At 38.8% G+C, this 15,565-nt stretch overlaps 1 protein-coding gene across 3 annotated transcripts in view; it reads left to right on the forward strand.

The window, feature by feature from the left end:
- LOC131108654 (RNA-binding Raly-like protein) overlaps positions 1–15,565 on the forward strand; it is a 109,557-nt gene that overhangs the window by 28,361 nt on the left and 65,631 nt on the right. The window contains exon 1 of one of the 3 annotated variants that reach the window (XM_058059846.1): positions 8,929–9,739. The exons of 1 other annotated variant lie outside the window; for it this stretch is intronic. The gene's annotated coding sequence lies outside the window, so the exon portion shown is untranslated. Of the gene's footprint in view, positions 1–8,928; positions 9,740–15,565 lie in introns of those variants that run through there. One more of the 3 variants, XM_058059845.1, reaches the window with a different exon arrangement.

Here is a 15,565-nt window from a genome sequence, read left to right on the forward strand (position 1 = left end):
TATTAGCGCTACTGTGACTGAAAGAAAGGAGAGGTGTCCTATTTGTGTTGCATTTATGTGACTGCCAACGTTTATTTTCGACTTTATTTACAAAGCGGATCTCCCCTCAAACGGTGCAGCTGTTCTCGTTAAATTGAAACATTATGTCTTGTTAGACTTATTTTCCCTTTTGTTTGTTTTCTTGTTAAGTTATATTTTGTGATTCTGATTTGTATTGAGTTGTGGACTCCTATAGAGCAGCTACACACAATAACCTACGCAGAAAACTTTCTAGATCTTCCAGAATATGCACTTATTGAAGCTGTATTTGTTTGGATTTGGTCTGTTTTAATTTATTCCACCCACGCCCCGCCTCTGGCCACGCCCATTTTATGTTTCTCCTCTCAAATGGTGCAGCTGTTCTCGTTAAATTGAAACATTATGTCTCGTTAGACTTATTTTCCCTTTTGTTTGTTTTCTTGTTAAGTTATATTTTGTGATTCTGATTTGTATTGAGTTGTGGACTCCTATAGAGCAGCTACACACAATAACCTGTGCAGAAAACTTTCTAGATCTTCCAGAATATGCACCTATTGTAGCTGTATTTCCTTGGATTTGTGATTCTGATTTTTTGTATTGAGTTGTGGACTCCTATAGAGCAGCTACACACAATAACCTGCACAAAAAACTTTCTAGATCTTTCAGAATATGCCCCTATTGTAGCTGTATTTCCTTGGATTTGTGATTCTGATTTGTATTGAGTTGTGGACTCCTATAGAGCAGCTACACACAATAACTTGCGTAGAAAACTTTCTAGATCTTTCAGAATATGCACCTATTGTAGCTGTATTTCTTTGGATTTGTGATTCTGTCTGTTTTAATTTATCCCACCCACGCCCCACATCTGGCCACGCCCACTTTTCCTCCTCTCAAACGGACACACTTTGTCAGAGGCAACTTTACTAACTGCAGACAATCTTGGCACAACACATGTGGTCATTATACATTTTTTGGGTCACAAAAACAGAGCTTTGGGAAGGAAAGGGGAATTTTTTGGCACTTTGTATTGAGTTGTGGACTCCTATAGAGCAGCTACACACAATAACCAGCACACAAAGCTTTTTACTTCTTCCAGAATCTGCACCTATTCAGCTGTCTTTGGATTTCATGGGTTGGGGTTTTGTGGTTTAAATGTATTCCACCCACGGCCCGCTAAACAGACTAGGAGCAGAGCTTGGAGGAGGGCAGAGTGCTTATCCGACATGCCCATATAAGGAATTCCGTCCCTCTGTGACATCACAAAGGGGGAAATTTTACCACACCTTCTGAAACCGAGCGTTTTGAGCCACCCTAAACTTCTTTCAGGGTTCAAATCCAAATACGCAAACCTCATTATCTGAAACTTTGGCATCGTTTAACACAAAAATATAACATTCTAGCTACATTTGTAGGTCAGAAAAGTGGAAAAAGTGTGATTAAGTGTGATTAAAAGTCAGGAAAACAATGTCGGCTTGTTTGATTTTCCTTGTAAAGTTTGTGCAATCCTCCTAACTGGCGTAAACAAACCAGCCAAAGAAAATAGTCCACTTTTCCTGACACTAATTGTTGTGAAACAAGCCCCGTGGAGTGGCTACAATTCTTTGCTTCTTCCCAATCAAGCTGCAATGAAAAGAAAGAAAGAAAAAAAAAAGGGAGAATCCATTCAAGTGGTTACTAATCAGATGCTAAGCCTTACACTTGATTTAATATTCACATAGCAAGCATATAAGCTGAGAATCCCCCCGTGAATAAACGCAACCTCCTCACTACATGTCTTTTGTTGAGTTCTCTGATACGCAGCGCTAATTAGCGCCGTGTCTTCATTGGGAAATTATTCAAAGTAAAAGTAAAAGTTACAAAAAAAAATGTCATATTTTGTAGTTGGAGTGTTAAAAGTCTATATTTGTCCGTTAAGGTCGTTAAGGCCTTGCGTGTGCATCATGATTAGTAATAAAGCAGCCCCGCTTCTTAATTAGAACTTACTTACACGCTTAAATGGAGTTTGCTTAAAGAATCAGCTTGGTTTCATTTTGTTTTTTTTCCCCCCATGCTCCGGGCTATGCTAGTGTTTATAATTACATTTATGGTGGAAAAAGTGCAATGAATAAATCATTGTTGAAGATTTTTTTTTTTTTTTTTTTGGAATTGCGTCCCACAAATAGCCACAATAGAAGCCCGGTGAGGTGGCTTTGTGTTCCAATTGTTAATTAGCTCTCACACTGGAATGAACAAGACAAAAAAAAAAAACAGCTTGAAGATAACTGCGTTGTGCGTTTATGTAACAAAGTCACGCTAGCTGCCTTGTGTACTTATACAGTGGTGTGAAAAAAGTGTTTATTTATCTTTTTTTTTGCATGTTTTTCCACACATAAATGTTTCAGATCATCAAATAAATTAAAATATTAATCAATGACAACACAGATGAACACAATACTGAATTTTTGGCCAACTCATCTTTGCAGAATTGTTGTCATTCAGTCACATTGGAGGCTTTTTGGAGCCTAAAAGCGCCTTTTTAAGGTCATGTCACAGCAACTCAATAGGATTCAGATCAGGACTTTTATTCATGGTTCCCTTCATCACAGCAAGTCTTCCAGATCCTGAATCAGCAAAACAGACCCAGACCATCGCACTACCACCACCATATTTTACTGTTGGTATGATTTTTTTTTTCTGAAATGCTGCGTTACTTTTACGCTAAATGTATGTAATGGGTCACACACCTTCCATAAAGTTCAACTTCTGTCTTGTCAGACCACAATCACAGGGCACATATAGACAAACAACCATTCACACTCACATTCATACCTATGGACAATTTGGAGTCGCCAATTAACATGTTTTTGGATATGTGGGAGGAAACATTCCTTAACATTCATTAAACTTTCAGACCGTTTTAGTGTAGTAAATACATCTGCATCTTATACTTTTGATGATGTGTGTCTTTATTTGAGGAGCCCAGAGAGGGGCTAACGTCATTGCAGCACCCCAATGAATGCGTTGCTCAGATGCAATACAGTATGGGAAAAATTTTAAGGAGTTTTTTTATACTCATATTGGTACATGTTTGTATATTTGAGTGTGAAGTTGCTGTATGATGACTTTAGTGACTGTTATATTGTTATATACAATATTTTTATACACTATACTGTTATATGCAATCACAGGGCACATATAGACAAACAACCATTCACACTCACATTCATACCTATGGACAATTTGGAGTCGCTAATTAACCTAGCATGTTTTTGGAATGTGGGAGGAAACATTCCTTAACATTCATTAAACTTTCAGACTGTTTTAGTGTAGTAAATACATCTGCATCTTATACTTTTGATGATGTGTGTCTTTATTTGAGGAGCCCAGAGAGGGGCTAACGTCATTGCAGCACCCAAATGAATGCGTTGCTCAGATGCAATACAGTATGGAGTTGTTTTTTTATATTCATATTGGTACATGTTTGTGAAGTTGCTCTATGATGACTTTAGTGACTGTTATATTGTTATATACAATATTTTTATACACTATGTATACTGTTATATACAATCACAGGGCACATATAGACAAACAACCATTCACACTCACATTCATACCTATGGACAATTTGGAGTCGCTAATTAACCTAGCATGTTTTTGGAATGCACGGGGAGAACATGTAAAGTCCACACAGAGATGGCCGAGGGTGGAATCAAACTCGGGTCTTCTAGCTGTGTGGCTTGTGCACTAACCGCCTTTGGTCTTGTAACTTTTCTATATACCGTGATGTTTATTTTTGCCTGGTGTCTTTCTTATGGTGGAGTCATGTTGTGGGGTCTTTTGTGACCACTTGGATGACTTACATTGTACTCTTGGAGTCATTTTGGTTTGCCGGCTACTCCTGGGAGGGTTCACCCCTGTTCCGTGTTTTTACCATTTGCGGATAATGGCTCTCTCTGTGGTTTGCAGGAGTCCCAAAGTTTTAGAAAGGGCTTTTGAACCTTTTCCACTTGAAGTTAGGTATAATAAACCACAGTTTATACACTTTTTACACTCCACTGTATATGTTCATTCACGCTCGTTTGTTAGTGCCCCCTTGTGGTGGCAGGGGATTCATGCTAAACCTCATAGGTTCCACAATAGTGTACTGGAAGTGTGTTGTCTAAAATCTAGCCTTCATGCTGGAATTTAGACAGCTTAAAAGCGCTTTTAGTAAGCTCTACCGGGAACACTTGTGTGTCTGTAACTTTTAATGCTAATAAGCTGTGTTTTCCCCTGACGGACTCTCCCAACAAGCTCACTTTATCCACTTTTAACGCACATACACTCGAACTGTACACTAGCAGCATCACACGAGGCAAAAACAAACTGGTCAAACTGGCACCTCCCATGTTTGTAATTTAAATTGAAAAGGTAGCCAGGTGTCATATTTAGATGTGTAGTGAAGCCTGAAGAAGCTTGATGATGTTTTAAGCACGAAAACATGTCTGGCTCCAACCTTCTAAATAGGTTTTTAACCTAATTAGAGCTTCCTAGACATGAAATAACACCCCTATAGTTAATGTGGTTGACTATTAGTAGTACAAAAATATTGAAAGACAAATATATATGTAGTATTCCGGCCACTAGACACCAGTAATGTTCATTATTGTGACATTATATGAAACCATCACACTGCACATGTCACCATAATAGAGTGAAAAGCAGTTCCCCTCGCATTCAGTGTGGAAGTGGTGCACTTTTAGCTTCTTTGTCCTTCTTAATGTGGTTGACTATTAGTAGTACAAAAATATTGAAAGACAAATATATATGTAGTATTCCGACCACTAGACACCAGTAATGTTCATTATTGTGACATTATATTAGAGTGAAAAGCAGTTCCCCTCGCATTCAGTGTGGAAGTGGTGCACTTTTAGCTTTTTTGTCCTTCTTTCCTCACATTTTAAATACTGTCTTCACTTCAGAATAGAGTAAATAAATTAGAAGCCACTGAGTTAGTTTGTGGTGGCACGGCGGTCGAGTGGTTAGTGCATAGACTTCACAGCTAGGAGACCAGGGTTCAATTCCACCCTCGGCCATCTCTGTGTGGAGGAGTTTGCATGTTCTCCCCGTGCATGCGTAGGTTTTCTCCGGGTACTCCGTTTTCCTCCCACATTCCAAAAACATGCTAGGTTAATTAGCCACGCCAAATTATCCATAGGTATGAATGTGAGTGTGAATGGTTGTTTGTCTATATGTGCCCTGTGATTGGCTGGCGACCTGTCCAGGGTGTACCCCGCCTCTCTCACCCTATGACAGCTGGGATAGGCTCCAGCACCCCCCGCGACCCTTGTGAGAAAAAGCGGTAGAAAATGAATGAATGAATGAGTTAGCTTGCTAATGGTTATAGCCATGGTCGTTTCTGGCTGTGATCCCATACATTACAGTTTGTAATTTGGTGTAAAGAAAGAATAATTGGAGCGTAAACGTGACTATAGGGGTGTTATTTTATATCTACAGTGCTCGAATACTGGTAAAGATTGTAGTCTATTTAAAGTCATTTTATTGTAGCTGCAAAAATTCACTTATCGTGGTTGAATCTGGAAGCAGTTAACCGTGATAAACGAGGGAGGACTGTATACTAAGCGTGTAGAAAATGAATGAATGAATGAGTTAGCTTGCTAGCTTGCTAATAGTTATAGCCATGGTCCTCTCTGGCTGTGATCCCATACATTACAGTTTGTAATTTGGTGTAAAGAAAGAATAATTGGAGCGTAAACGTGACTATAGGGGTGTTATTTTATATCTACAGTGCTCTAATAATGGTAAAGATTGTAGTCTATTTATTGTAGCTGCAAAAATTCACTTATCGTGGTTGAATCTGGAAGCAGTTAACCGTGATAAACGAGGGAGGACTGTGTGTCCTCTCCCCCTGCGTTGTGGTGAAAAGGTCACCTCGCCCTCCCGTGTGGCGGCGAGATGGAAACCGCCGTCAATGCGGCGTGTCAATTAACACGTCTGCTGTTAACAAGCTAACCGCGTCACATGACATCTCTGCTCGCCGGCACCTTTGCTCCTTTTTTTTTCCTCGCCTGCTGTTTCCCAAACCAATTATTTCCCTCTCCTCCATGACAATGAAACTTGAAAGTAAATTGATTGAGGTTTCTACGTGGGGGACGTCGTCCATGATGTTGGTGCGTCTCCGTCTGTGGGGATTGATGCCTAAGGTGAGAGGTCACCGGACCTCAGCAAACTTAATAGACCTTCCTTTGTTCATCGGAGACGGACGCAAACAGTTATGTCAGAATGACGGTAGAAGACCCGAAGATTGAGGGACGACTAAAAGACGGCGTCAGCATCAATTTGGCGCATGTGCGTTATCATGGCTGTTATGGCTATGGAGTGTCTTATTGGATTACAAGGAATTATCCATTCTGAGGTCTCGGGATCGCGATCACCCACGGGCGTCCTTAATTACCCGCCGCCTGTCAGCCGTCTTCTGCTTTTTATGACCGCGGCGAGACCACACGTGTCCCGCCAGAGGAGACGCCAGGAATGTGATCTCTGAATAAGGACACCACAAGCTTAAATGAGACGCAGCTTATGATGGATGCATGAAGGGGGGGGGCGGCAGTCTTTTTTTTGTGTGTGTGTGTGTCATGACAAGTGGCGTCCGGGGCCAGTGCATCAATAACACATGATTACACCCCCCACCCCCCCACCCCCTTCCCTGCATGCTACACTGAGCAACAACATGCACCTCCCAGGTGAGTTTGTTTAATAAATGAGGGAGACTTTTGCATGAAACCACTCGGCTGTTCCAAATTCAAAATGCTATCAAGAGCCACAACAATCCTTCATGGGAGGGGGGGGGGGTGTCGTCAACAGAAAAGAACCTCAAACATCCCAAAATAAAAACATCAGGGTTTTTTTGTGTACTATTATAAACACTTTGCTGTTAAATTCTCCTATTAAATCCTCAGTTAATTGCAGTCTATTTAGTTAGTTTTTAAATTAAAACACATTTTTTAATAAAATATATTTTATAAAATATATAGTATATATATTTAATAAATATATATGTTTAATAAAAAATATATATATAATATATATAATATAATAAATTAATAGTAATACAAATATAATCGTTTTTTTCCTAAAGCAAAAACAAACACCACCATTCAGTCTATTTACTTGTGTATTTCATCCATTCATACATTTTCTATGCCGCTTATCCTCACTAGGGTCACAGTTATGCTGGAGCCTATCCCAGCTGACTGGTCATTGTGTATTTTTTGTCGTTAAAAATCTATATTTTAAAAATTAATAATAATAAAAAGTAAATAAATCAAATAATTGTAATGAACTCATTACTGATTATGGTCACATCACCTCGTACTTCGGTATGGGACAAAAAATTACAAAATTTAAAAATTCAAAAAAAAAAAAACCTTAAACTGTATGATGGAAAGCAGGACGTGAACAAATGTAACAGTTACTGATTGTAAAAGTACCAGATGGAGGGGTAGGATTTAATAAGCTTTGCTTCTTCCTACTCCTTTTGGACATGTGGAACTGTGAACTGATTATGTGATGCATTCAATTGTAATCTGATGCATGTTCATGCTTCTTTGTTTCTTTTTGCTTTAGGAAAAAAAACGAAGTATAGGAGACATTTTGTAAATTATATTTGTATTACTATTCATTTATTATAATGATTTTTATTAAAAAAAAATGTGTTTTAATTTAAAAAATAAGTAAATAGAATGCAATTAACTGAGGATTTAATAAGAGAATTTAACAAGAAAGCACAATAATAGTACAAAAAAACCCTGATGTTTTTATTTTGGTACTTTTACAATCAGTAACTGTTATATTTGTTCACGTCCTGCTTTCCATAATACAGTTTAAGGTTTTTTTTTTCAATTTTTCAATTTTTTAATTTTTTTCTCCCGTGCCGAAGTACGAGGTGATATGACCATACAATGACATTATGTTTTGCATTGAACCTGGCCAGGGAGGTGTGTATTTCCCTGGCAGCACAATCAGAACCAAGGACAGCTCCTTCCACTTCAATCTGCATGCTGGTACCAGTTTAAGTTTTTTTTTTTTTGTTTTTTTTAATTTTGTAATTTTTTATTTTTTGTCCTGTACCGAAGTATGAGGTGATATGACTGTAATGAGTAATGATTTCATCACAATTATTTGATTTATTTACTTTTTATTATTATTACTTTTTAAAATATAGAATTTTAATAACAAAAAATACCCAACGACCAGTCCTGTCACCTGAAGTCAGCTGGGATAGGCTCCAGCATACCCGAGACCCTAGTGAGGATAAGCGGCATAGAAAATGGATGAATGTATGAAATACACAAGTAAACACACTGAATAGTGGTGTTTCTTTTTGCTTTAGGAAAAAACCCGATAAGTATAGAAGACATTTTGTAAATTATATTTGTATTACTATTTATTTATTATAATGATTTTTATTTAAAAAAATGTGTTTTAATTAAAAAAATAAGCAAATAGACTGCAATTAACTGAGGATTTAATAAGAGAATTTAACAAGAAAGCGTTTATAATAGTACAAAAAAAACCCTGACTTTTACAATCAGTAACTGTTACATTTGTTCACTTCCTGCTTTCCATAATTTTTGTTTTTTTATTTTGTAATTTTTTGTCCCGTGCCAAAGTACGAGGTGATATGACCATACAATGACATTATGTTTTGCATTGAACCTGGCCAGGGAGGTGTGTATTTCCCTAGCAGCACAATCAGAACCAAGGACAGCTCCTACCTCTTCAACGGTGCTCAAATGTCTGCATGCTGGTACCCCCATGTAACTCCCTCATCCTCCCTCCTCACTCCCTCCCTGCCTGGCCAATCGTGTCTCTTGAGAGCACACACACATACACACACATACACACACATACACACACATACACACACACAGGGAGAAAAGCGCATCCGGCGGCTGGAGCGATGTGGCGCTCACGTCGTCTTTAAAAAGAGAGGGAGGGAAGGCAGGCATCATCGTCCAAATAGAAGGCACACATAGCGGCGAGAGAGATGGCGCGATAAGGACTAGCTAGCTGCTTCACCTCCGCGGACCTCCTCCATCAGCCCCGGCGACTGGGTTACATGACAGAAGGCAGCTTGTAGAGCACACACACACCATCACCGCAGCGCCATTGACTCTTTTCAGCTCCTTTTTAAGCAAGCTTTTACTCTCCCGCTCGGTGAGTACATTTGTGCTTTTTTTTTTTTCTTCTTTTTTGTCAGCGTCCTTTTTTTTTTTTTTAATTTCCTCCCCTCCATTTTTTTTAATTTTTTTTCTTTTGCTGATGTTTAATTAAAGCATTGACGTGGTGGGTTTTTTTTCTTTTTTTGTTTTTTCTTTTTTTGTTTTTTTTTTTTTTCAAGTTTCCAGCATGTACTTGTCCTGATGGCTGTGCTCGTGCACGCGTCACTTGCACTTTGCTTTCCAGGGCTGAGAGCCTGCAGCGGTTCTCAGTCGTTGTTGAGAATTTTTTTTTTTTTTTTTTTTATAACCAAAATATTTCTCATTTTTATCTTTTGTTTTTTTTTTTTTTTTTTTTGGTAATATTTCTTTGTTGATTTGGTTTGCATTTTGCGGTGTGGTTTGTTGCCTCCCACTTTTGTCATTTTAAACAATCTTCTCGCTGGAGTCCAGCCATGCTTTGACTTCTTTGGAGTCCTTTTTGGGGACGTTGGGACTTTTCTTGCAGCCGAGCTTTACAGGTTTGTTGTTTTTTTTTTATATGCTTTTGCTTTTTTTGGGATGTTTTTTTTTTTGTTTTTGTTGGATAAATGATGCTAGGTGGACTTGGTTTTTGTTTTCTGTGTCCACAAGGAGGAAGACCGCCCCCCCTCTAAACCCTACTTTGGAGATTAAATACTGCTAAAATGTTGTTGTTGAAATGTGAATGTCAGCAGCTCAATAGGTACAACCAATACAAGACTTCCATTGAAAATTAAGTCTTTTTCAAGATAATCATATTTGCTATTAAATTTATATTAATTTAATAGTATGTTTATGATTGTGGTTGTAGTGTAAACTGTGTTGCATCATACTGGGACGTGTTTTTAATATTTGGACCCTCCCTTGACCCAAATATTAGGCACTGTGTCATGGCTAGAGGACTTACAGAAGGTGTTTTTTGGTGCTTTTGGTTGACCTGGAGTCACAGATGTTCTAGAACCGACCAACCAGGAACTGTACATGTTTTTTCTTTTGGTGGATAAATGATGCTAGGTGGACTTGGTTTTTGTTTTCTGTGTCCACATGGAGGAAGACCGCCCCCCCTCTAACCCTACTTTGGAGATTAAATACTGCTAAAATGTTGTTGTTGAAATGTGAATGTCAACAGCTCAATAGGTACAACCAATACAAGACTTCCATTGAAAATTAAGTCTTTTTAAAGATAATCATATTTGCTATTAAATTTATATTAATTTAATAGTATGTTTATGATTGTGGTTGTAGTGTAAACTGTGTTGCATCATACTGGGAGGTGTTTTTAATAGTTGGACCCTCCCTTGACCCAAATATTAGGCACTGTGTCATGGCTAGAGGACTTACAGAAGGTGTTTTTGGGTTCCTTTTGACCTGGAGTCACAGATGTTCTAGAACCGACCAACCAGGAACTGTACATCTTCTTTTTGTCGTTTTGTGGGTTTTCCTCAAATCTTTTTGGTTTGTTTGATTCCAGCAAGATGGATTACCAGGACTTATGGATGTGAACAATTTCATACTTTGTTGTTGTGTTTATTTGCTTCACTTGTAACAGAACACAAACTAATGTACACAAGTTTGATTTTGGTGTCGTTAAAAAGTTGATAATCCATGCTTCAGTGGTTTTTAGTGATGTTTTAAGATCATTTTAGCATGTGGCTATTTAGCAAATAGCAGGTGTACATCAACATACACTATTGATTATATTTATGCTGCATTTAAGGAAACTGGAATGTTTGGATCCAACCTAAATGTGTCAGAACACAACAATGGCAGCATAAAATCTTGAACTCCGAACCGCTTTGAACGCAGCACGTTGGCGTTTATCTGACCCAAAACTCAAGCGTCATTGCTCGTCTTTAAACTATTAGCGCTTACAAACTGAACCCAAACGGGGCTTGCGTCAACAGCCCGAGAGGTCCAATTAGCGGTTGCATCACATCACACTTCCCATGTCATCACCAGCAGACCTTTGGTCACCTCCCCTCCACACCCCACCCCCGCTAAGCACCATGATAGCATCCATTACGTCCTGCGGTGTTTGCCTCGCCACCTTATACACCCCACCCCCCACCCCTCCATCGCCACCTCCAACCCCTCGGCTGCTTCCTTGTTATCTCCGCCTGAGCCCGGCGCCGGTCAGGAAAAATATGATAGCGTAAACTGTATGTGGAAGTAGCATGAATAAAACATCTGGAAGAGAGCGTCTTGTTGTTGCACCTTCACTGTCACTTTAATGACAGCTGGGAATGTTAAAGTGGACACTTATTATTATTATTATTATTATTATTATACCCTGAAAAGGAATATTCATTCTTCACATTAATATATAGAATGTTTTTTTCTCCATATACTAGGTAGCATCTATTTAGTGGAACGTTCCATTGAGTGAGCTTCAAAGAGGGGTTACCATATGCGCGTTCAAAGTTAAGCTAGACTGGATGTGTTGTGGCTGCACGGTAGTCGAGTGGTTAGCACGCTAGGAGCTAGGAGACCACGGTTCAATTCCACCTTCGGCCATCTCTGTGTGGACTTTGCATGTTCTCCGTGGTTTTCTCCATGTACTCCGGTTTCCTCCCACATTCCAAAAACATGCTAGGTTAATTAGCGACTCCAAATTGTCCATAGGTATGAATGTGAGTGTGAATGGTTGTTTGTCTATATGTGCCCTGTGATTGTATATAACAGTATAGTGTATAAAAATATTGTATATAACAATATAACAGTCACTAAAGTCATCATACAGCAACTTCACACTAAAAATATACAAACATGTACCAATATGAATTTAAGAAAATCCTTTAAAGTTTTCCCATACTGTATTACATTTGAGCAACGCATTCATTGGGGTGCTGCAATGACGTTAGCCCCTCTCTGGGCTCCTCAAATAAAGACACACATCATCAAAAGTATAAGATGCAGATGTATTTACTACACTAAAACGGTCTGGAAGTTTAAGGAATGTTAAGGAATGTTTCCTCCCACATTCCAAAAACATGCTAGGTTAATTAGCGACTCAAAATCGTCCATAGGTATGAATGTGAGTGTGAATGGTTGTTTGTCTATATGTGCCCTGTGATTGGCTGGCGACCAGTCCAGGGTGTACCCCGCCTCTCGCCCGAAGACAGCTGGGATAGGCTCCAGCACCCCCGCGACCCTCGTGAGGAAAAACGGTAGAAAATGAATGAATGAATGAATGGTTGTGTTGTGTCGTGGAACTTGACTTCTTTTTACACTTGTATCACCATTAAGAATGTCAAGAAAATGACATTTTTTTTGCTGTTATAATATTTTTTTACACATAAATGTGGTTCAAATATCACTAAAATTGCCATAGTTTGACCCAAGGATGGCCATTATTATTTTTGTTGTTATTATGATTGTATTTAGCATGTTTTTTTAACATTAATTAAATGCTAAAATGAGGTGGTGTAATTGGTGTATTGTGTAATTCCACAATAGCTCAGTTCAGTGAGGTTCGAGTGACTTTTTTGTCGATTTTTCTTTGGCTTTTTGCATCACTCAACACAAAAAAAAGCTAAAACAATTGTCATAGCCACAGTTTGACCCTGGAACTGACCATTTTTTTATTTTCTATGGGGACAAGTGTCCCAGTTAGGCCAGCCTACCTCTTCAAATTGATCTTGAGCTTTTCCATTGCATCATGGGATAGATGAGGATGTGTTTTCTGTCGGCTTGAACCAATCCAAGTTGTTTCCTAGATATCGTATCCTTCCTTCCTCGGTTGGTTGTGCTGAGGATTAAAGAGACTTTGGGGGAAATAGACATTTTGACGTGTGGAGTTCGGTTACAAAGAAAGAAACAAACAGCTTTTGCACAGTCTGGTTCTGACTCAAGACCCATGGGAGCGATCCTGGTTTAGGGCCGCCTCAGTATCAACTGATATCCTTTTTGTTGGGTACTGACTATATAGTATTTGTTGAGTCCAAATATCATGCTTTTTTGGATTTTTAAAAAATGTTTAATCTTCTTAAAGCTGCACTTTTGCACAATACTTGTGTCCGTATTTGCATTTATCGCTTTAAAGTTCAGCCGGTCCGGGCCGCTCGTCTCGTCACGGCGTGCTCGAGCATCGATCGGACCGAGCTGACAGCTTCCTGGGCGACATCAGCTTGGGGTCAAGTTAATTTATTCATTACACTTCTCTAATCACGCCCTTCATCAAATTATGGTCAGGCGCTGCGGCCAAAACATTGCAAATGACTTCTCAGATTGCGTGTACATGTACATATTGTAAATATATGTTGCCTATAGATCAGCTGTGTTCTGGTTTACTTAACACAAATCTAAATGCACTTTTGTAGTACTTGTTACTTCATTGTAATAGTTATTGATATTGCTGTCCAATGGTTTCTATTGGTATTGATTGTACTGTTGTTATACAACCAAGGTGAGATGACTCACAAACTTGACTGTTGCCGTGGCAACAGGCACGACTTGTCAGCTAGCCCCTATGACCGTGTTAATGCCCTCAAAGCAATTAACCGAGACATTTTTGCAGCAAATTCATAAAAACAGCAGATGGGTGCTTTTGTATGGACGATCTTTGACTAGAATTTGAAAGAGGATCTTTGGCTAGAATTTTACAGTAGGTCCTTAGAAACCTCAGACTCATCCCATATCGGGGGTCTTTGACCATAATTATTGTACTTTCTTTAAAACAACAGAACACTTTTATCATATAGAGGCTCTTTGACTAGAATTTTACAGTACAGCTATAAAAAAGCAGACTGCTATCATATAGAAGCTCTTTGACCAGAATTTTACAGTACAGCTATAAAAAAACAGACTGCTATCATATAGAAGCTCTTTGACCAGAATTTTACAGTACAGCTATAAAACAGCAGACTGCTATCATATCGAGGCTCTTTGACCAGAATTTTACAGTACAGCTATAAAATAGCAGACTGCTATCATATCGAGGCTCTTTGACCAGAATTGTACAGTACATCTATAAAACAGCAGACTGCTATCATATCGAGGCTCTTTGACCAGAATTGTACAGTACAGCTATGAAACAGCAGACTGCTATCAGATAGAGGCTCTTTGACTAGAATTTTTGCAATAGATTTTTAGAAACAACAGAGCACTCTTTGCATATAAAGGACCTTTAGGACCTCCTGACCTAGAGATGATCTTTGACTAGATTGTTTTGCATAAAATTCTTAAAATCAGAGCCCTCCTGTCCTATGGAGGATCTTTGACAAATATTTTACACTAGCTTGCTAAAAACAACAGACTTCTGACTTCCAGACGGTTTTTTTTTCAAACACAGAACACTCTGCTAGTGGATCTTTGACTAGAATTTTCCAGTGAGCACTCTTTTCCTGTAGAGGATGTTGGACTAGAAGTTTCCAGTAAGTACTTAAAACCGGCTACTGTCATAAAATTTTACAGTCAATCCTTAAAAACAGCTGAGCACTAATGTCATATAGGAGATCTTTGACTAGAATTTTACAGTAGGTCCTTAAAAACAGCAGACTCCTGACCTGCAGATGATCTTTGACTAGATTTTTTTGCATAAAGTTCTTAAAATCAGATCCCTCCTGTCCTATGGATGATCTTTGACAAATATTTTTCACAAGCTTGTTAAAAACAACAGATGGTTTTTGACTATTTTTTGCAGTAGTTTTGTTAAAAACAGAATTCCGCCAGTGGATCTTTGACTAGAATTTTACAGTGAGCGCTCTGTTCCTGTAGAGGATGTTGAACTAGAAGTTTCCAGTAAGTACTTAAAACCGGCTACTGTCATAAAATTTTACATTCAATCCTTAAAAACAGCTGAGCACTCTTGTCATATAGGAGATCTTTGACTAGAATTTTACAGTAGGTGCTTGATTAGTAATAAATACTGAATAGACTAGCATACATAAGAATATGTATTCTTGAAATAGCAAATAGGAAGTGGGCTGAAAAAAGGGATCTGGTCGAGGGGAGGGAGGGGGGGGGGGGGGTGTCGCAACCTCAATTTGCGGTTATCCGCCACTGTGAAGGCGCAGGTGTACCCAATGAGACCCGGTCACTGGCTCTGTGTACCCCCCAGGGCAAAAACATGTCCACTGAGGAATTTTTTTTTTTTAATGTTGTCCTGCAGAAACAGCAGGCGGGGACGGTTGGTGACGGCTGGAATGAATTCAGCTGCACACTTACACTTTATTGCCATCTTTCTTCAGCAATACGATTATTTTACCATTTGTGCTGCGGCACGTTTGTCTGATTACGTCCATGTTTAATTTAAGAACAAAACATCCTTGTGGCTCGAAATTGAGCCTTGCTTATGTCCATGGGGGTCACGTCATTTAAATCAAATA

The sequence above is a fragment of the Doryrhamphus excisus genome, chromosome 21 (assembly GCF_030265055.1).
Source record: "Doryrhamphus excisus isolate RoL2022-K1 chromosome 21, RoL_Dexc_1.0, whole genome shotgun sequence".
Lineage (NCBI taxonomy): Eukaryota > Metazoa > Chordata > Actinopteri > Syngnathiformes > Syngnathidae > Doryrhamphus > Doryrhamphus excisus.